Raw genomic sequence first — 22,469 nt, forward strand, 5'->3', positions numbered from 1 at the left:
TTTAGAAGTTACGCGTGAAAATACATACAAAGTATTGTTATACTTTGTGTGTATTTTCTTTATTAATTTACCCACAAAGTATTGTTATACTTTGTGGGTAAATTTATGTACTGTTTGTATCTACGAGTACATAATTATACAAGGCATGATAGGCAAACTTAGCTTATGTTTATGTTGTTATTAGTTACAAAAACTTTAGTTTATTATTAAAATATAACATTATCATAATGTAAACACTATAAAATATTCAAATACTATCTATAATAATTTATTTATTATATTGTATGGAATGAATAATTCATATATTATTAATGATCGTCCTATGAGTATATATTAGTATGTATAAAAATATTTGAACTCAATTTTATGTGTTTGTTTTTTAATGTCGCATGTAATAATGCCAGCTGCTTTTTATTTGTTTATATAGCGATGTGTCTTCTCTCCCTTAAGGCTGTCTAGCAGAAATGCTTTTTAGCAATAATATGACCCATTTTCACAATATATCTTCAAAGATTTCACATATTTTTTTAAGTTTATTTAGTATTTTTGTTTAAAGTTAAGTGTTTTGTCATTATTATTAATAACATCTTTTAAATGATTTCGTTGTGAAAAATCATTAATTATGCTTAGACAATATTTCCTTAGTTTAATTATAAGATCATCTTGATGGTAACATATAATTTAAACTAATATAAAAGTATACAAAATAAACACAACAGAACGAAGAATAAAAATTAAGAAAAACAAATTCATACAACTAAAGTCAAGCACGCGAATTCAAACCGCTATTACTCGGGCGACAACAGTGCACAACAAAAGGGCTATAACATTTTATAGCGGCAATCGGTGTCTGTAAACCGCGAGATAGTCTCCCGCCGACAATTAAACAGGGCTGATATAGCAATCCTCGACGACTCCTTTCGTTACAAGGATTGCTATTCATGATTTTATGGACATCGATCCTTATCGGATTTTCCGCTAGAATTTACCCGTTTCTCTAAGGCGCTAGGTGCTGTTTAAAATCGAGGTTATACTTTTTTAAATGTGACAGTTGGCGATAATAATCTTAGTATAGGCGGGTAGAAAGCAAAAGATACCTACCTATATGTTTTACAACAACATACATATATAAAATTAATACATTATTACTTACAACTACAAAAATAGCATCGTTTGTCATTATGGTGATGTTGATACATCATTTAAATGTTATAATTAATTTAATTTAATTTGCATATTATTTGTCTATTTCGCAATCATATCATATCATATTCTGATATGTCACGATCGTGTTCTGTGGTGAGTTTCGTTTTTGATCTTGTTCTAAAAACTGAGCTTACATTTACTAATAACAGAACAAAGATATTGAAAACATATATTTTTTAACCTCATTAAACATTGCCTCGCTCTGCAGGTACTGGCTACGACTGGATTTCAATAGATAAATTCTAATAAAAGCCTTAATCTATTCTTGTCCGCCTAATGTCGGACGTCTGGCAATTCTACACGATCGTAGAGAGATCACAGCGGCTTTACACGTTATCTGAGGCACGGGAGTGTTACAGCTAACTTCCAAACTTAAAGTTGATATTATGAGAATTCTGACAGAAAAAAAGATCTGTGCCGGGATTTGGAACGCTGCACATTAAAAATTATTACTAAACCAATAAGAAGGAGTAATAGTATATAGTAGGGATAGTAATTATAACATTTTATAAACACAAATAAGAAAATGCAAAAGAACAGAGAGGAAATAAACAATTAACGACTCAATTATTGTGAAAATAAGCTATACAGGTGATTGAAAATTTAAACCTGTTTTTTTTTAAACGTCGCGACAAGTCAGAGTTTCTGTTGGCAAAGCAATTACCACGGCTGTATAATTACAGCTTTGGCTTTGAAACGTAGTTATTCACTGTGCCCGGAAATTATGGTTTTTATGATTCCGATTGTTATTTTACGATATAGTCATTTATATTTTAGTTTCTAAACGATTAATGAAACGACGGTTATATTTACGCTCACCATTAAACGTATTAGGTCTTTATATAAAAATTAAGATAAAGATCTTAAGTAGAAATCGTAGTTCTTTTGAATGAAATATTCAATTTAATTACCAGGCATAGATGCAAAATATAAAAAACGTCTTAAATAAAAAACATACTCATCTTTCTACAGTATGTAGCTTTAAATTTGTACTGTTATAAAGATTATTTACATTAATATTTAAATTGATTTCTACCACGATTAAATTATGTTGTTTTACACTAGAAGCACCTTTTCGAATTTATCATGTGTATTCAAGGAAATAGTAACTATGGTCAAGTTATTATAAACAAACAAAAAAAATTTTGTCTATTTCTAAAAATCACTGATCAGATTTAGTCGGATACTTTACGTCTTATGTTATGTAAATAATATAAAGCTGCAAGTTACGTTGTTATACATATACAATATGTATACATGTTATAATATGTATAACAACGTAACTTGCAGCTTTATATTATTTACATATATATATATATATATATATTATATATATATAGTTTAAAAACATATATATATATATATATATATGTGAAGTCTAACAAACGAGACTAGAATTATATAAAATTGATAAGCAGTCACTTTCACTTTTGTTAAAAAACGTATGAGAATAAGAGTACACGTATCATACCTTCGATAGCTCAGTTGGTAGAGCGGTGGACTGTAGATAGCCGTTAGTTGTAATCCATAGGTCGCTGGTTCAAATCCGGCTCGAAGGATTTCATTTTTGGATTTATAATGCTTTGAACCTCGAGTTATTTATTATTATCTAGAATAAACGATAAAAATATTTGTTACACATATGACACAAACACAAAAAAATATTTATTTAAATTATACAAAGTAAAAATTAATAAAAAAAAAAAATCTAGTTACCATAATTATCATTTATTTATATTATATTGATTAACAATTTTTGTAGGTTATAAATAGTCAAGGGAGATAAGCGGTATTTAATACGTATTATTTTATCGCCTTTAACAATTTAATAAAGGTTTGCTCAAAATGATTAAATATAGTCGATTCTTTGATCGAGTACAATTCAATTTTAAGCGAATCCCAGAGTGAGTGGCCGTAATTAACAAAGAGATGCATTAAATCAATTACCTTTAATAAATTCCAACAGCGGAGGCCATTTACATGATCGGCTAATAACGCTAATTTCGGGTCGGTATTGTGCGTAACAAAATTTTATTAAACATTGTCTGAATCCTGGTGTCCCCTTTAATTGTGTATTTAAATGAATTGCTGATATCTGTGGATGTATTGATAACGTTGCTTTATGATAGATATTGTTCTATAACGTTGAAAAGAAATAAAGTAACATTTTATCTGTGCTGTATTTATCCATAAGGATTATATAGTTTAAAAACATATATATCCAATAATTGGACGTTGAATATTGGATGATACACGTAAGAAATAAGGCAAGCTGCATACATTTTATTATATTTACTTATATATTTAATTTAGTATACTTTAAAGCGGAATTTGTCCAAATTGCTACTAAACATTGATTTGTTTTCTATAAATATTTGTTATCAAAGTCGCGTGAAAGTATCTACACCTTATCACGCATTACAGGCAGTGTATGTAGTATATAATTTTATAATAAATTTAAAATTAATATTCATTTTGTAGTCCAATAAAATATTCTTTTACAATTTGTTAATTAAATTATTACGAATCCATTTTGACATAATATCCAATATTTCACATGTCTGGCGATGTTTGTTTCGTTTATTTAATTATAGTACTTTATTTTGCAAACATATTTATTAATTACAATACATTATTAAATTTTGTTCTCCATTTCCTTACTGAATCAATTATTTGATACACAAATATCAGTTGATGGCTTCCGTTATTGCAGATACATGAAAAATATGCCCGTTTCAAATCGAATCACCTATACTAATAATATAAATGGGAAAGTAACTCTGTCTGTCTGTTTTATACTATTTCAGGGCCGAACCAATGAACTGAATTTTATGATATTTGGTAAGTTTATGAGCTTGATCCTCGAGGTAATACAACGGCTACTTGATGATCAACTTATAAAACGCGGACGAATCCGATGGCGACAACTAGTAACATAGTAAACACTAAAAGCGTCATTAAAATAGGTTTCTACTAGACCTTTTATTTTGCAGAATGTTCGAACAAATCGTTAATTTATAGTTTTAATAATACAAATACCCTTAAATAAGACATACGTTTATGTTTTTATTATTATCTTCTGAACGTTACAATTAGCGGAGTAGATTGAGCGACAAATCCTTTCAACCCGTGTTTTCCTACAAGTTTTCCTAATGGGTGACTTTCACGCTCAGTCTTCTAAAGCGGCACGCACCCCCTTAGTGACACGGATTTCCAATAGAATAACTTCATTTACAGGGGGCTCGTTCTGGTTGTTGTGCACCCATAATTAGTCAAGTATAAAATAAATACACACAATCAGGTTTGTAATGATTATTGTTTAATTAATTCGTTTTTATTATTCTCAGTTTCATGTTTTGTAAAATCCTATAAACTTTATATATTGTTTATTTATTTGAACCCTTTCAATTAACTTTAAATACACTAATATATTTTTATTGTGTAATGAAATAAAAAAAAACGTTATTTTTTTACCAGGAAATTGGCTTTAAAACATGAGCGAAGCCCGGGATAACTATTAAGCAATAATAAAAGTAGAGAATGCTTTATAAAAAAGTTATCAGAAATTTAATAGCATTCCCGACTAGTAGGCACGGCCAGTGACTTTGATATTTTCGGCGGCATTAATTAAAAAATTATAAAGCTTCCCCTCTCCTCCCACGCGCTATTGTTCGACCCCCACAAAGCATTTATATCGGGGAAAAAGATAAATATGCGAGACGCAGGTAATTGCGCTCGCTTTTATTGAGCTGTTGTTTGATTTCAAAGGCTTTTATTGTATCACAATGCAGACTATATGTTAGTGTTTGCACTTTTACGCCCCATATAGCTTTCATAAGGGATGTAAAAACATTTATTTCTTTCCACCAGAGTGTATGAACAAGATGCTCGTACGTTGACATTACAAGAGAAGGAAGAACAAAAAAATCTAGTATCTTAACAGGAAAATGGAAATATCAATATTTTAAAAATCTCCGAGCTCCAATTTTATTAAATCATATTATGAGGGAAGGTGGTTGTGATTTTCTGCAACAATGGATCCCAGGATAGACCGCGGTAATTATGATTGAGCGGGAAACGGATAAAAATAAAGGCGGTATTGTCTCAGTCGTAATTAGGGTTTGTGGTCCCGTCGGGGCTCGGATTGCAAGTCACAGAACCTAACACGGATTTCATATTTCGATAATCATTAAATATGAGGATGTCTACTGGAATATATTATAGGTTATAGCTTAACAATAATATTTATTTCAGTTAAGAATAAAATACTTTTAATACATTTGAGTTGAATAATAATATTAAATTAGCTGTTTTATGTTTTTTATTTTATTTTAATCTAAGTATGTAGTTAGTTATTTAACCTGTATCAATAATTATAGGAACAAAACATTTATAAACCTTAAATTCCCTATCAGATATGCCAAAATAAATTACCATCTCAAGTCTCATCGTCGTAATGACATTCAAGGAGCAATTATGAATATTTATACGGCGGCGACACTCTAGGTTAGCGGCTTAACGCTAATTCAGACAGACAAACCTACGCTTGACAGTTTATGTTAAGTTCATATATAGCGAATATAGTATTAGAAGATGATATATTTAATTTATACAACATAAGATATATGACAATCGCTAAACATATATCGTTTATAAGTAAGACCTAGTAACGTATTTTATGTGCAAACCTTTGTCGTCTGGTTGATATTGACAAGATTTTAATTAATATTTGACGACAATTATAGTATTAGTTATACTGTTTAGTTTTGTTTTTAACAAACGTAATATATAGAGTAAAACTTTAACTCTACTAATTCAATCCGACTTGGAACTTCGATCCTCGTTGCTGCTGAGATAAAACCATAATTAAGAGCCTTCTCGATCGATTAAGTTAAGCCGAGTTTAAATAGACATTAACTCCACGCGAAAGGTTTACTCCGCCGTGAAATGGCATTAGGTTTTCGCGCGTTTTATGCCTTAGACGAGACGAGTCGCTAAGAAAAGGGGATTTTATGGGAGATTGACTTAATTAGGCCTTCATAAATTAGTAAAAGTATTTTTAATAGACACGCCTTTAAGAGATTTGTTAGATATTATCTTTCTTATAACATCCATGACCTTCACAGCTCTATCAATATTTAGACAAATTATGTTAGAATACATGTATATATACATGAATTTGATTCAATTTGCAACAAATGTTTAAATTAATCTATTCGTAAATGCGCAATTTAAGTCAAATTAATTCAATTGTTCATATTAGAATTATTATATTATTGATTACAGTTTTGCCTTCGTAAATATATTCGAAATTCGCCTCTAAATCTGGCGACTGATTTGACATATCGTTATAACAATGAGTATGATACGTTTCAACTACTGTTTCAACAACAAAATGTACGCTACTTACTCGTGTAGCAAAGTGTAAATATTATAGGAACGTTATGTTATGCTAGATCGAAATTCAAAGTGTAACTTGTACTCGCAACGGCGGTACTGCGTACTTGTATCTTGTAATATAACACTCAAAGGAATTCGTCGAAAACCGCTGTGAAACACGCTGTACTCGAGGCGAATAACTCAACTCGATATACTAATTAGATTCGAACGGTCATAACATTATATTCTTTAAACATGTTTAATTTAATACTTTATTACGTTTAAACGATACAGGTCACTCGGAAGAGAGTAATTAGAGTACTTTTTTTAGATAAGATTTTTTTTTTATACACATTATTAATTTAATTACTTCGTATATAGAATAATATACAAGGCATATAAGGCGATACCAATAATGAAGTCATTTAAGATAATTTTTCATTTAGTATTTCTTTTTTTATACGTAAATAAGTATTTCACGTGATGTAAAAAGATTGAAATTAAAGTATCTCTTAATGCTTAAAAAAAATTCGCTTTCCGTCGTCTGTACCTGATATTTTGAATTATACAACGAATTTTAATGTGGTTTTCATCAATAAAAAAAATGAATCAAGAGAATGGTTTATATGCATATACAGTAGAGAAAAACAGAAAATTTCATTTTTCCGAGTCGGTATTTTTTTCTTTTCTTGTTTGTTCTTCAATCTAAAAATATATATAGGCCCTTTTTGTACTCGTATGAAACCTGACCGGTTCTTAGTTATGTTATAAAAAGCTAATTTGATTTTAAATCAGAAAAAAAACCTCAAAGTTGTTTCTTATAACAGATATCGATGGGTCCTATGTATAACGGCCAATATGAAAATTGATAACTTTTCAGTAGACGCTCTCAAAGTTTCAATTGGTTATAATTTTTACATGCTTCAACTTATGTTATTAAAATTTTGCACAGTTATTATGACACCTAATGTTAATTTTTTTAGCTAGTTTGATTTATTTATGTATTATTAGTTTTTTAGTTAACGTAGATATGACTATATACGTGACTTTTTTGTATAGTAATATACTGATAAAATAATAATAAAAAGGCCAATCAGCCATTTTGGTCGATTTACTCGCCAAAAACTAATTTTAAAAGAACACGTATTTTAAATTTTTTAAGGTATACATATTTATAAAAAAAAGGTTTAAAATAAATAGATAACTTAAATTGATAATAATTATATAATAACTTTATGATATATTTCACATTGACACTTATACGTTATTTTATTTAGTGTTATAAAATTATTAACCCTCAGTTAGGTCACAAAAATAAAAACAAATAAAAAATATTAACATCTTTTTTTTTTAATCAATACTAAATGTAAAACCCTTTTCAAAATCACGTTGGAAATCAACAAACTTATAAAAATAAAAATATATTTAACATAATTAAAGGTTCTTAGTACACGGCCTAAGAGGAAAAAATAATAAAGTCAAAATTAATAAAATCCTTAAATGCAGAAATTAAACATTTAAAAAACAAAACAAAATCACTCGTTGTCATCATTATCAGTAGTAATAATCATTGAATTATATCTTGAAGCTTTCTCAATTGTGGCATGTATGGAATCACCCTCATTCTGTGTATGTCCTTTTTCAAGGAAAGTGTGTTTAATATCAATACTAAGCTGTTTAGCTGCATAGAGGTACATAAAAAACATTATCCTATTTCTATTTTGGTCAGTACAATTATTTGACCAAAATCTAAAGTCATCACAGCCCTCTTTAGTCTTAAGTTTAATAATATCGTAAATACAGCTAGCTATTTCCTTTGAACCCTTCATGGCTATTTGTTCATTCCACAAATAACAGGTACCAACCAAGTGCCCAAGATCTAGACAATTTTTTGTTCTTGATGTGATTTTCAAAGTTTTCTTGTATTTCCGGCGTTATTGGATTGTTTTTATAAGATAGACAGACATGACATTGATCCTTTTTGGGTTTGTGAAATGACAGATTGATATTTTTATTCACCACATCTCTATACTGCCTTAATGACTCGCATTTGCTACCATACTTAGTTGAATCAAACCACTCTTTATATAAATTAAAAACTTAATGATCCGTCTAAATAAAGTTTATTACTTTCTTTACGAAAATAGTGTGAATCAACCGGTTCGAATGAGTTCACGTGATCACAAATACTTTTGATCGTATCTGGGTCTGTAGATGTTTTATGGTGACTATGCCTACCTCTATTGTCTACTAAAGCAAAGCTACCGGTGTCACTTGATTTAGATATTGCGGTTCTTATCATCTTGGGTCCACAGCTAAGAGTATTTAAAAACATTTGTTTGCAAACAATTAACTTAGAATTTTGATGGTTTTGAATATAAGGTAAATGATAAATGTATGTAAATGATCTCCGAGATTCACCGTCTGTAATTGTTCTTTTTTTATTTATTTTAACAACATAGTTACTAATAAAATCGTACTGTTTTGAATGGTCACCGATTTCCCAAAACTTATTCAAAATTTCAATTCTTGTGTCGTCATCTAGCTTTTGAAAACATTTCAATTTACACGTGTTTTGACATGGTTCTCCCAGTTTTTTTCCTAATCTTATCTTACCATTTCGACTATAGTAAGACTTTCCTGTATTTTTCAGTCTTTTTCTCTTTGAATCTATACATTCATGACAAAATGTTTCCCGTAATCTTCCGCTGTCTCTTTTTTTTGTAAATCTTCTTTTTCTGGAACTTAATGGAACAGGAACCTCTCCGGATGAGTATTGTGAAATCGGATAGGACACATTGTCATCCGTTAGTAAAGATAGAACTGATGGAATTGTTTCTTCATTACCAAAAGGGTTTATACTGCCATTGGGTGACGGCATAGGAGTATGTTCGCTACGGATATCGCTCATTTGTAATTTCAATTAGGTCTTGACTGTCACACCCATGAGAAGTGTGACTAATTTCATCCAACGGGTTAGTAGTTGTTATAGGTCTATTTAAGGACACATTATCGACAGTGGGTTCATTTGGCTCATGGTTATTTAGGTGTGACATATCAGTATAATGTTGTTTATCCAGGGATTGAGTTAGTTAAACAGGTGCTATGGAAACATTTTGTGGCAGTGTGTTGTTTTGATGGCTTTGATTTAACTCTTTATCGTCATTAAAGATATCTTGCAACAAATTTAGATTTCTATAATCGTTTAATATCTCATCAGCTTCAAATGGTAATGGAGAAGCTGAAAAAGAATATGTTTGTACACTATGTAGTAATGTGGATAGTACTAAATAAACAGTAAGCTACTTAAATCTCTTTCGGTGTGCAAGAATGGTAAATAAAACAACTCAAGTTAACTAATTTGAACTAGAAACTGAAAGAATAAAAAATAAAAATATATGGCCAATGTGTCTGTTTTCAAATTAAAACAAGTATAAGGGCCAAAGTAGCACATTGGCCCTTCTACCCAGAATACGGGATTTTTTTTAATTATATGTACAATAATTAACTATTGATTAGGTAAAAATCAATATTATTAATACATGATAATACTATAAAACAATGAAATGCTTACAAAGATCAGTGTGTTTATTTTCGTCGTTTTTATAACCTAGTTGCTCACTCGATTCACTATTATTTACATTACCAATCGCTAAATTTACTAAATTCCGACTTCTACTATACTTAGATTAATGTTTGGACGTCATGTTACACTAAATTATATCTTATAACACACATAATATTCACTAAAAAATTGATAAATTATTATTACAGCACGACATCGTTCCGTGTTCGGATTTCCCCGCGTATACGTCTCGAATTACCGTTTTGCCTTTATACGTTTAAAATTATGTCACATAAGCTCTTTTACAGTAGAAAAAAATAGTATTTGCACCTATAAATGTGTATTTTATTTTAATGAAACTTGTTAAATAGACTAAAAGGAAGCATTTGACACAAAAAAGTGAAAATACTAAAATTGTTGCATTGGCCCATGTACGTAGGACCCATCGATATATGTATTATTATTTAAAAACCAAGAACAAGAAACTGTTCGTTTTTATAAAACAAAAGTAAGTCCATGCCTGTGTAGAATAATTTACTCAATTCAAATGTTTTTAATAAATAGAAAAAGAAAAACTTGCAACGGAAATGGATTTCGTGATTGCATATATTTATAGAATGATTGTCTGATAAATAGACTTGCCCGATTAAAAATCCCACAGAGAGTGCTATAAAAACTCGTATCATTCGTGAAGATCTCGTTACAACGTATTTATAGAAGAGTGGGGCGTATATTAAATGCGTTTCATGCCAAACAGCAGTTAGAATGACTGTAATAATTAAATCAGGCATTCTTCCTAACTCAAGGATAAATATTTTAGTGTTGGCTACGACAAGGCAATTCCGTTTGTAGTACTACCCTTTTATTTAACGCCAAGCATGTGACTATTGAAAGATATCGATAAAGTGTGCTTGTTGAAAAATTCTATGGGTAGCTTTATCATTTTAATTGAACTTTATTTTATTATTAGAGATAAAAGTGTATTAATCTTATTGGAATTAAAGGTAATAATAATTTTATTTATTGTTTGTTTTATTCATTGAAAATGATATTGTATATTTATACAATATTGTTAATACATATATGTACTTTATATTTTATTAATTAGAGGTGCCAATTTCCTTGAAAATCAAGTGGTTTTTGGGTGAATGTTGAACAATAAGTCATATATATAGGCTGTATTTTAGGTTATACTCATAGTAATAATCATTGCTTGGACCGATTACCAAACACTCCAACCATAAATACAATGTAGCAATCTTGACCTCCAGGGAAGGACATAGGCTATGCATAACATCTAAAAAACAACCCCTAAAACGAGCGAAGCCGCGGGCGACAACTAGTATAATATATGTCTTTAAATTAATTTGATTTGAATTTATATGTGTGGACGCCTGTTAATTGAATGAAACCGGCAATTTTTTTTAATTAATATTATATTAAAATGATTATATTAATTAGGGGAATCTTGTAAAATGCTTCGACATTTAATCATTGTTTCAAAAGATGTACGTTACATCTTTTGAAACAATGATTAAATGTCGACAATCGATAGTTGTGTGTGCCATTCACTATAACCAGTCTCGCGTGACGCTTGTTTCCGTACAATGTTATGAATTGGCGTCGACGTAAATGTTGTTCGAAATGTCAGTTTGACCTTATGCTAAGTGTTGGGCCCTGCTGAATTATTTGGCAAGCTCATGTTTGATCTTTGCAGTGCCCTTTACTATGATTGCTGTCAATTTAGCGCGTAAATATTTTATACATATTCAACGATAGGGCTTTCAAAGGCACATTATGTATCACGCTATGTCATTTAGAACTTATATTTATTTCGAAATAACAAAAATACATTGAAACAGCTGTTTAATATTTAATTATCGCTATATCTTCAATTACATAACTATATAATATAGAAACCACCAGAAATATGTATAATATTTTTGTATTTTTTTTTTATGTCAGTCAATAATTAAGTTAGCATCTAATCTAATGTTTGGAGGACAGACAGACGCAGGCAAAGGAAATCTTATAACGAACACGATTTTGCATTATATGCACTATGTCAGCATAACTGAGGATAATAGGAGACTACAACGACTACCGTGGCCTAATTCGGTCTGAATGACATTGACATCATCATCGTCAAATATATTTGACATCTTTCGTATGCGCTTGACAGATTGAGTAAGAAATTATTAAATAATCAAATGATTAAACGCTTACATTATTTATTGTATGTTTTGATCAATTCTGTAATAATAATAATTAATATTTAAATTAATTTTGAATTGTATTGATGGCATTGATATTAAATAAGCCGCTTCTTTGTCACGTCTGTTCATTATCGTAGAGTAAATCATGTGATTTGTAGTGAAGTCTATATAAGTGAAGGAAGCTCCTTATAGAACACTTTTTCTTGGACCAGCAAGGGATTAACTTTTAGGGTATGATATTATTTTGTAATAAAGTATGTTTGTTATTACTTGTTAAATTATTGATAAAATATATGAATTCCTTTGCAATTATCAAGACACAAAGTTAATATTAAGGTGATTAGTATTAATGTAAATATTAATTAATATAATATTACGATTACTACAGCTATTATAATGGTTAAATAAATATCTGTACTTCATATAATTTAAAGTAATAAAGAAATATAAATTCTTCTTAAAATATTCTAACCTTATGTGTTAGTTCGTTCAAAATAAATCTAACACGCTTTTGTGATATATTGTAAATTGAGTGATCGAGGTAGGCTTTTTCGGATATTATTTTGTACAACATTAGATTTTCTTGTACATTATTAAAGGAATTGCATGTAGACATTTCACAAAATTTCCATTCCCCTCTAAAAGACCTAAGCAGTGCAGGATGACGGGCCGGAAACCCGCTTATCGCGATGCGACAATACTATTCAAATTAGGTACCGGTATCTTTAAAGCAAACGATACTTTAGATATTTGAACGTCCAATGATTCCTGTAATAGTAATGAATTATTTTCATGTATAAGTCAAGACGTAATGTATTACTTAAATGAGGTAAATATCTATATGGGGTTGAATAGAAAGCTAAATGACATGACACGTTTGGTTACTAACGAAGTCCCCGTTACTAATTTAACTACTATTATATAGTAGAACCTTATTTGTTCGTATTTTATTTATAAGTTTTTATACTATGGGCCTGTGTTTTGATCGTTGTGAATAGCTGTGCTGCGGTTTGAAGAGTATGACTGACAATTACAGGTATTAATATTTAATGGTTGTTGGACATTGACGGTGTAAATAGTGAATTATAATAGGAGTGAATATGTCTATGGCTGAAGATAACTGCTTTCAGTAGATCATAAAATAAATTTAAAAACATTTTACTATTGTACTTTTTAAATAAGTCATTATTTTTATAAATATATATCTATATTTCATAAATTCAACCGCTACTTAACTCTGACCTAGACAATGATAGACGATTAACTGATTATATTCAAAATAATTGAATCATTAGTGCACCACTCAGTAACACTACGCAATCCAGCCGTGAAATATTAGTTGAATAAATCAAAGTTTCAAAATGTATTGTTATTAATCTTGTAAATTTATTAAATATGAGAAGTTTATTTATGGCCAATGAGAATATGTAGTTTACATTTTTATTTGTATAATATGAATTATGTATTTTTTACCAAAATTGTATATAAAAAAAATATATAATTTTGTTAGACATGCTATCCAGCATTTTATTATTGTGACTCGAACAATAATACGTGAAAAAATAAAGATCTCTGACGTCACTTTAGCTCGGTGTAATGTTAGGCTATGAACTGCGGGCATGTATTTTGTCTTTCATTGTTGGCGTTGTATGCAAACTGAATCGAAATAATATTTGACAGATTTTTACGGCCGGCTGCCTGAGTGACGCCACCTCTCCTTGTATATGCTTTTATTGTTGGGCTAGTTTCCCGCCAATAAATAGAAATAAATAAAAATGAAATTCTTTAATGCTTAAAGCTTTAACTTCTATTTGGAAATTTAGTGGTCCAATTAGTTCAGTTCAGATTCAATTATGTACTTCTGTAAGGATGTATGTACCTGTGTGTTGATGTTTTCATGATTTTTTCTTTCATCTAGCATATTTTGAAATCAATGATGATATCAATTTTATCCGACATGTAAAACCATAATAATCGAAATAATCTATAATTAAATTCATAGTGTTTCATAATTATTTAGCCACAATTACAGAAGTAAAGCATTTTATTGGATAAAATATCATCAATAAACATATCAGAATATGGTGGACCATCTTATAATATATTATATTTCTCAACATCTCGAGAAAGTTACAGCGCATAAAATAAGTATGGCCTAGATCTCGCCTTATTTATTTATTTTTTCAATGATTTCCTAAAAACTATATAAATTTAAAACATACTACAACAGTAGCCCCTGGTTTTACTTGGTACCACCTACTCAACATATAATCTACCGCCAAACAGCAGTACTCAGTATTGTCGTGTTCCAGTTTCGTGAGTGTGGGGTGAGTGAGCCAGTGTAACTACAGGCTCAAGGAACATAACATTTTAGTTGCCAAGGTTGGTAGCGCATTGGCGTTGTAAGAAATGGTTAATATTTCTTACAGCTTTTATTATATCTACCCACATTAATTATCTACCAAGGAACGTAGAATTTCTAGATACACAATGCCAGTCAATCTAACTTCAATTCATAATGGCAAACACCATATAGGTTGTTAATATTGGTAGGTCCACCGTTCACCTAAATCGCACTTGATATGATTTCTTCTTATTTTTAATCACATATTTTTTGATCGACTTGACATTTCCGTTTATTGTGGTTATTTACTAGGATTTTTATTCATAAATTATCTTCCTACACCATAATGTGTATATGGAATAATAATAAGCAAGAACTGCGAACAGTCTTTCTTCTAACGATAAACGTATTTATTAGTTAAGCTTGTAAGTTAATGAGATATACTAACACAAAGTTGCATTAAAGTCTATTCTGCGGTTTCCGTGATTCGTACAAACACTGTGTATGTCTATCTATATATACCTATATAATCTATATACAAAAAATATTTTACTGATACCGGTTTTAGAATTGACGTAGTTTTACATTTAAGTATCAAAAAAATCCTTCGAGCCGGATTTGAACCAGCGACCTATGGATTACTTTTCGCTTTCTACAGTCCACCGCTCTACCAACTGAGCTATCGAAGGTATATGAACTGTGACAAAATTAAGTATCAACATGATTTTTTATTATTTCAAATAATCAGTTACATAATATCTTGAATGACAACTTAAAACGTGATAATTTAAATATTACTTTCATCGAAAAATTAAGTAACAAGATTTCTGATAAAGGTGAATCAAATATTTACCAGTATAATTGTTACTTTCAAATTAATATAATCAGAACAAATATCATATTAATCCATCCATACTTAATATTATAAATGCGAAAGTAACTCTGTCTGTCTGTCTCGCTTTCACGCCAAAACTACTGGACCGATTTAAATGAATTTTGATACACAAATAGAGTAGAGCCCGAGAAAGGACATAGGCTACTTTTTATTTGGAAAAAAGTGCTGTAAAGGGTTGAAAAGGGTGATGAAAGGATGTAAGTTGTTGAAAGTATTGTCATTTTTAGAATTAGAAGCATAAAACTTTTATTTTAGGCTGTACATTTATAAACTAAAATATCATGACACCCACTAATTTTGGAAATTCTACCCCTATAGGGGTGAAATAGGGGTTGAACGTTTCTATGGAAGTCCGTAATTTTTTAAGGTAGAAACATGAAACTTTATTTTTGGGATACTGATTAAAAAGGAGTAGATACTTATTTAAGTATTTCTGCATATTCTATCCCTACGGGGGTGAAATAAGGGTTGAAAGTTTGTATAGAAGTCCGTCATTTTTTAAGATAAAAACATGAAACTTTATTTTTGGGATACTGATCAAAAATGTGTAGATACGTATTTAAGAGTTTCTAGATAATCTACCACTAAGGGGTTTGAAATAAGGGTTGAAAGTTTTTATGGAAGTCGTAATTTTTTAATCTAAAAATATGAACTTTATTTTTGAGATACTAAAATACCGCTGAAATAATGGCAAGCACAACAATAATATCCGATAACTCATAATGATGTTTTATTTCGTAGGTCTACGAAATTGGTCTTATATTGAAACTCGTTGTTACCCGCGGATTTGCTCGTATTTTAAGGGTTGGTCAGTGTGTTAGGCATAAAAATTAGCATATGTCCTTGTTTAGAGTTCAAGCTTACTTCATAGCAATTTAATTTTTTTTAAATACAAAGTATTACCTACATATTTATTTGATTTTGAATAAGGAGCAATAATACTAATCCATATTGCCTCTCCTGTGAATACCATTATTTCTAGTGGAAGTGGAATTATATCTATTGGTGGATCAAAACTCAGCTATAAAATCACAAAATTTTATTAAGATCTTCTCAGTGGAATCTCCAAGATTTGTTTAAAGACTGAGTATGTCTGTCTATATATATAATAAAAACGTTACAAACATAACGGTTTTAGAAATTGTGTTGTAAAAAAATTTAAGTTTAAAAAAATCCTTCGAGCCGGATTTGAACCAGCGACCTATGGATAACAACTTATGAACATCTACAGTCCACCGCTCTACCAACTGAGCTATCGAAGGTATATGAATATTGGTGAAATTAAGTATCAACACATTTTTTTTAATGAGAATAATTAATTTATGTAACCAGTTATATAATATGTTGTTTGGCCATATAGAACATAATTCAATAATTTTATCGTAACGTAAGTCAGATTATTCGATAATAAAATAAAGATCAATTGAAATTAACTTAATAGGAAGATATATATTTCAATTTTTAAACTAGATTTCTGCTTAAAACATCCCAGTTTTGGCATTTACTGGGAAAATATTAAAAAAATATATAATTATAATTTTAAACAGATAAAATATAATTCTTCGTGAATATTGATATTGAGGTTTAATACTTTTTACATTTTTAAATGACATTCGAAAAAAAATTCGTACAAAAGTATTGCAAGGTCGCCTGCTATGAAACATCTTGAGCAATATTTATGGTAAAAATACAGCTTGATACAAATATTATCTCAAATAAGTTTAAAAATCCAATAAATATCGAGAAAGATAATTAATTGAATAAAAATATTCAATATTTAACGCCGATAAATTGATAAATAACATTGACCTTCTTAATTCAAATTCACACATTAATTTATTAATATTAATTGGAATAAAAAATGATTGAATAATAATTAATAATTTCTGAATTATTATATTAATTGTTTTAATTCCAAAAAGTATTAAACGCATAAGCTATAACGGTTATGAATATGAACGAGGGAGTTTCTGCATCTTGCGCTCAATGCAACGTGCACCGTCTAACCCGAATATATTCTTACATTAACATATTAATTGGGAATCGCTGCAGGTTAACGTGGTAAGCTGATTTGCTTCCAGAGAATGTCTGTAACAGATTATAATTGAAATGCGTATCAAATCATTCATGTTATAATCTTAAAGAAACATATTATATAATTATTGTCATTGTATCTATATACATAAATATGGATAAGGTTTGGAAGATGTTTGGCCCTCAACATGAATAATAAACAAACTGTTCATTATCGGACGTCTGATGTTACAGAAACATACCGAAATCATACAAGTGCAATGTAGGTATTATACATAGTTTTTTGTTCAAAAGCTCTTTAACCATACGATACATAAACAAAAAACGTACGAAATCATGGATCGTTAAATTGACATATCAACAAATAGATGTAAGAATATTAAAATATCGAAAAAAAAATTGGCTTCTAAAAAACTGTTATCCTTTATTAAGCACGATGACTCAAAAATAGTTTATATTTTTGCACTTCTTATTTAAGAATAGATACACTATTCTTTTTTATTTTAACTTCTATTAGTGTGTGCAACACTAATGAAGGAGATACTTTGAGATGAGCTACTTTTTCAATTAACCCCTTGAGTGGGTAAAATGTATAGTGATGGTTTGTGTGCTATAAGTAAAGTTTTACAAATTTCGCGCGGTTAAAGCTACTATAGAATATAACATATACTGAAAAGAAAATAAAAAAATATAAATAGTTACTATTTTACTCATGACTGCGGGATAATAATAAATAATCAAAATATACTTTACTCACGTAGGCTTTTACAAGCACTTTTGAATCGTCATTTAACAAACTATTCAACAACAACAAACTAGTCAAATATAATTAAATCAAACATCTACATCATTAAAAATATCTGTTTAATGATAATAATTATAGTTTTAAGATTGAACAAAGAAATATTAAGTTATTGCAACATTGTGTACAAAGACAGATAATTATGTTATTATTGTAGATCACAGAAAATGGACAATAGCGTTTTAATCAGTATTGGTTCAAGTGTGATGTGTGAGTAGTCCTCGACATCATGTCAATTTGTTGACATGATGTCATTAAAACAAATGACATTATGTCAACAAATTGACGTGATTGTCTACTGGCTAACCTACACGTCTGCAAGACCTGGATTAAAAATCACGTTGAGCTACTAAAAAACTATAGAGTTTCCTTGTCACGAATTTAAAAAAAATCTGTGGTAGTGTCAACACCCTCCTGTACCTCGGAAAGCACCTAATCCGATGACCTTGCTCCTAAGCCGTCTTTGGATATATCGGATGGCTATCTCTTTGGATTCTAGAAGTGTTCGTGTGTCTACGTTGACTCGTTCACACTTGAGCACTATAAAATCTCCTGCGCAGTTAGCCACAGTCTCCATTTCTAATAGCCACCGTAGATTAAATGGGTCCGGAGGATATCATAAGTAATAATAATAACTGATTTTTTTAGCCAATAAGCTATAATTATTAATTATATTATTATAACATTTCATTATTTATTGATTAATTTTGAATACAACAGAGATTTTTTATTAACGGTTGCCGTATGTAAATGCATCCAGTGGATGTTATTTTATTGGTTTATAATAATATACTAACATTGTTCAACAAATACTTTAAACTTATTATACTTGGTATTTTAGTGTATACATCGTGTAAATATTCGTATAAAGTAGAGCGCACCTTTCACTTTTGCTTACATAATCAGTATGTAACATGTTGCCACAAATGGCACTGTCTTCTATACCTTCGATAGCTCAGTTGGTAGAGCGGTGGACTGTAGCTGATGTAACTGTTATCCATAGGTCGCTGGTTCAAATCCGGCTCGAAGGATTTTTTGTGAAGATTTTTTTAAAAAGATGCGTAGTATTTATCGAAAGCCAAGTCTTACAAATTTGTTATTATTCAACGATATAGTATGTGCGATAAGTAATCATCACAGTATATTTTGACACGTATCATCGTATTCAATTCTATTATCTACCGAAGCACACGCAACTAAATTGTACAGTCAGCATTGTCTGTCAGTAAGTTACGCGACAGTTTCTAAACAATAATAGCAGTGGGAACGAAACTATTTAGCGAAGTTTGCTCCGTCAATAGAGGCGCCACCTCGGCGGGAAATAATTCATTTAACAAGAGTTAACTCGCGAACTCTGTGCGAATCTCGAGGGTGTTACGTCTACTGACATTGTTGAATATGCTCATTTAGTCTTGTATTTAAGCAGTGCATAAATTAACGCGATAAACTATAATAAAACGTTTCTTGGTTTCCCTTGTTTCTTATATTTTTGGTCTTATGATACATTACTTAAATAGCTATTCATTAAATATAATCTTGTAATTCGTACTCACTGGATTCGTTATTTATAACATTAAAATAGTAGTTTTGCATTAGCAGTTGCCAGTTTGGATATATCGAAGGCCTTCGATCGCATATGACACAAAGCGCTTCTTTAGAAGTTTCATTTCTATGGTCTTCATGGGAAATTATGCAACTGGATCACCAGCTTTTTGGCAGATCCGAGCATCAAGGTCGTTGTCGACAATGGATACGCCGATTTAAAATTCGTCAATTCCTGCTTATCAATGATATGTTGCAAATCAGCGATATTCATTGAAAGGTAAACGACAGCGCCGTAAACACCTTATATATCGGCCGCGCTAATATATCTCAGTCGTCGTGGAAAAGTGGAACCAACTTGTATCTGAAATAGAGTCTTTGTTAAACAAAGTCTCGGCTGGGGCCGGCTAAATCTGGTCTAATTTAACCCCAAAACTACTAAAAGGTTACCATTTGTCGTACTACCTTTTCCCACAGCCAGTATCGGTTTACTTAACGCTGATGGTTCGAGGATTGTTTAATTCCACAGTCAATTGGGATCTAAAAAAAAAATTTATCTGAAACCTACTGACCTTGACTTCTCGAGAACTGCAGTAATTTTGATATTAAGAATATTTAAAGCTGCGCTAACAGGTCATTTCCAAATTTGCCCAGGCAGAGAGGGCAACGTGAACATCGAAAGTGAGCGTTAATGTGCATTGCAATGGGCTTAAACCTGCACCCAACTATCAGGAACTGCTCAGAGTTTCAAACCTGCTCAGAGATTGGCGAATTTATGGAATACTAAGAAGTACGTAAAAATAAAATAAAATAAAAAAATAAAATAGTAAAACTTCATAAACTTTCATGAAGTAGTCTCAAGTCTCATAGTAAAACTTCATACTTACTACATACTACAGTTTTCCTATGAGACGTTGTTATTAGCTACTTAAAAATTAAAAATGATAAAATCTATTGAATACGGCTGCCGAGTTTCTATTCATACTTACCCGTCAAAGCCCCGCGACTCGACTATGAGTAAACCCGCCCTGACACACACTTAATTACATAGATTACAAGCTGACATTTTCGTTTGCAGCGATTTAAACTTGACTGCTATGGATTAACCATATCGTTGCAAAGAATAAAATGTTTTTGTATTACGTAAAATAATAAAATATGTTTATTTTACAATGTAGTTTTTTTTTTTATTAATACTATTACAATATTTGCATTATTAAGAATTATAACTAAGACCAATAATTTTTTTTGGTCATTTACCAAATGAGCACATGAATTTAATTAGTTACAAAAAAAAGAAAAATCGAAAGCGTAATGATACGTATTTGTTCATAGCTCAACTTGCCCAACGACGGTAAAATGAATATATTCGTGTCAGTTTTTATGACAAAGAACTGTCATAACCCATATTAATCAAAGTCTGAGTGACTAGTCATAAGAACATGTCAGGGCTTTTTAATTATAACAGCGGTAATGATCATTTTTCATTCTTAATTGCCATTTTCATGTGGCACGTTTACATTGTGGACAATCATCATTATTAAAGTAAACAATGCATTGGGGCTCGGTATAAAGAGGTGAGTTATTTCTGGGTAGTTTTATGGCCGTACAGTACAATAGTTCCATAGTTGGAAACAGCAATAAAACGAATTCTGGCAATTCGACGCGTTGATTTTCATACATGAATATTCGGAGCTATTTGGAATTCACACCGCAGCGGTTGTATCTAAACACCGAGAGTGCAATAAAACTAAGCACACGACAATCCGACGAACGATAAAACTTGAGAGATCTCAGAGTTTCGTTACTGTTTGCCAGTCGAATTTTGTGACGTCACTTCGCTTTCATATCACGAGCCTAAACCCGCTTACGATAGGTACGCATCGTGTCAAGCGACGCTGTGTCGCCGAAGGTATGTATGCTTAGAGATGTGTTTAAATGTATCGATAAATTGATCTGGTATTAAAGCAAGGGATTTATAACGCTATTCAAATGTTACCTATTTTAATACCAATTAAAAATATATAGCATTTAAGAAATTTACTGCGAAAGTGTTCTGGTTTTTGTTTTATTCAAAAAATATGGTATAATATATAGCTATAGCAATAAATCTTAGAAACATTTTAAAGTATTTTGTAACTATCTAAATATTTCCTTGGTGGAGTGCAATATAATATAAATACATAAATTATATTTAATAAACTATAAAGATGTTAATATGTTTATAGATGAAATAATGTTTTTCTTTGTATTTTTTTTTATTTTACAATAAAAAAATACATTATTGTTAGGTTGTCGATTTTTTATTAATTTTAAATTTAGGCAGGGTAAAACTACCTTGTAGTTCTACTCATTTAAATAAATAATATACAAAATCGAATATTATGGTAATCTAAAATATCGATATCGATAAAATAAAACATTGGTCCTCCCAAGTTTATACACAGAGAAGGAGCCCCATAGAACAACACCACCTGACACCATTA

General features: G+C 30.2%; 4 non-coding genes across 4 annotated transcripts; 2 read left to right on the plus strand and 2 right to left on the minus strand.

Annotated features, from left to right (window-relative positions):
* Positions 1-2,676: 2,676 nt before the first annotated feature.
* Trnay-gua (transfer RNA tyrosine (anticodon GUA)) lies at positions 2,677-2,765 on the plus strand. Its single transcript is given in 2 exon segments — positions 2,677-2,713; positions 2,730-2,765. It is a non-coding gene; the product is annotated as a tRNA-Tyr (tRNA).
* A 12,548-nt stretch (positions 2,766-15,313) lies between these two features.
* Trnay-gua (transfer RNA tyrosine (anticodon GUA)) lies at positions 15,314-15,399 on the minus strand. Its single transcript is given in 2 exon segments — positions 15,314-15,349; positions 15,363-15,399. It is a non-coding gene; the product is annotated as a tRNA-Tyr (tRNA).
* A 1,379-nt stretch (positions 15,400-16,778) lies between these two features.
* Trnay-gua (transfer RNA tyrosine (anticodon GUA)) lies at positions 16,779-16,867 on the minus strand. Its single transcript is given in 2 exon segments — positions 16,779-16,814; positions 16,831-16,867. It is a non-coding gene; the product is annotated as a tRNA-Tyr (tRNA).
* A 2,518-nt stretch (positions 16,868-19,385) lies between these two features.
* On the plus strand, positions 19,386-19,472 carry Trnay-gua (transfer RNA tyrosine (anticodon GUA)). The gene is given in 2 exon segments: positions 19,386-19,422; positions 19,437-19,472. It is a non-coding gene; the product is annotated as a tRNA-Tyr (tRNA).
* Positions 19,473-22,469: the final 2,997 nt, after the last annotated feature.

The sequence above is a fragment of the Vanessa tameamea genome, chromosome 3 (assembly GCF_037043105.1).
Source record: "Vanessa tameamea isolate UH-Manoa-2023 chromosome 3, ilVanTame1 primary haplotype, whole genome shotgun sequence".
Lineage (NCBI taxonomy): Eukaryota > Metazoa > Arthropoda > Insecta > Lepidoptera > Nymphalidae > Vanessa > Vanessa tameamea.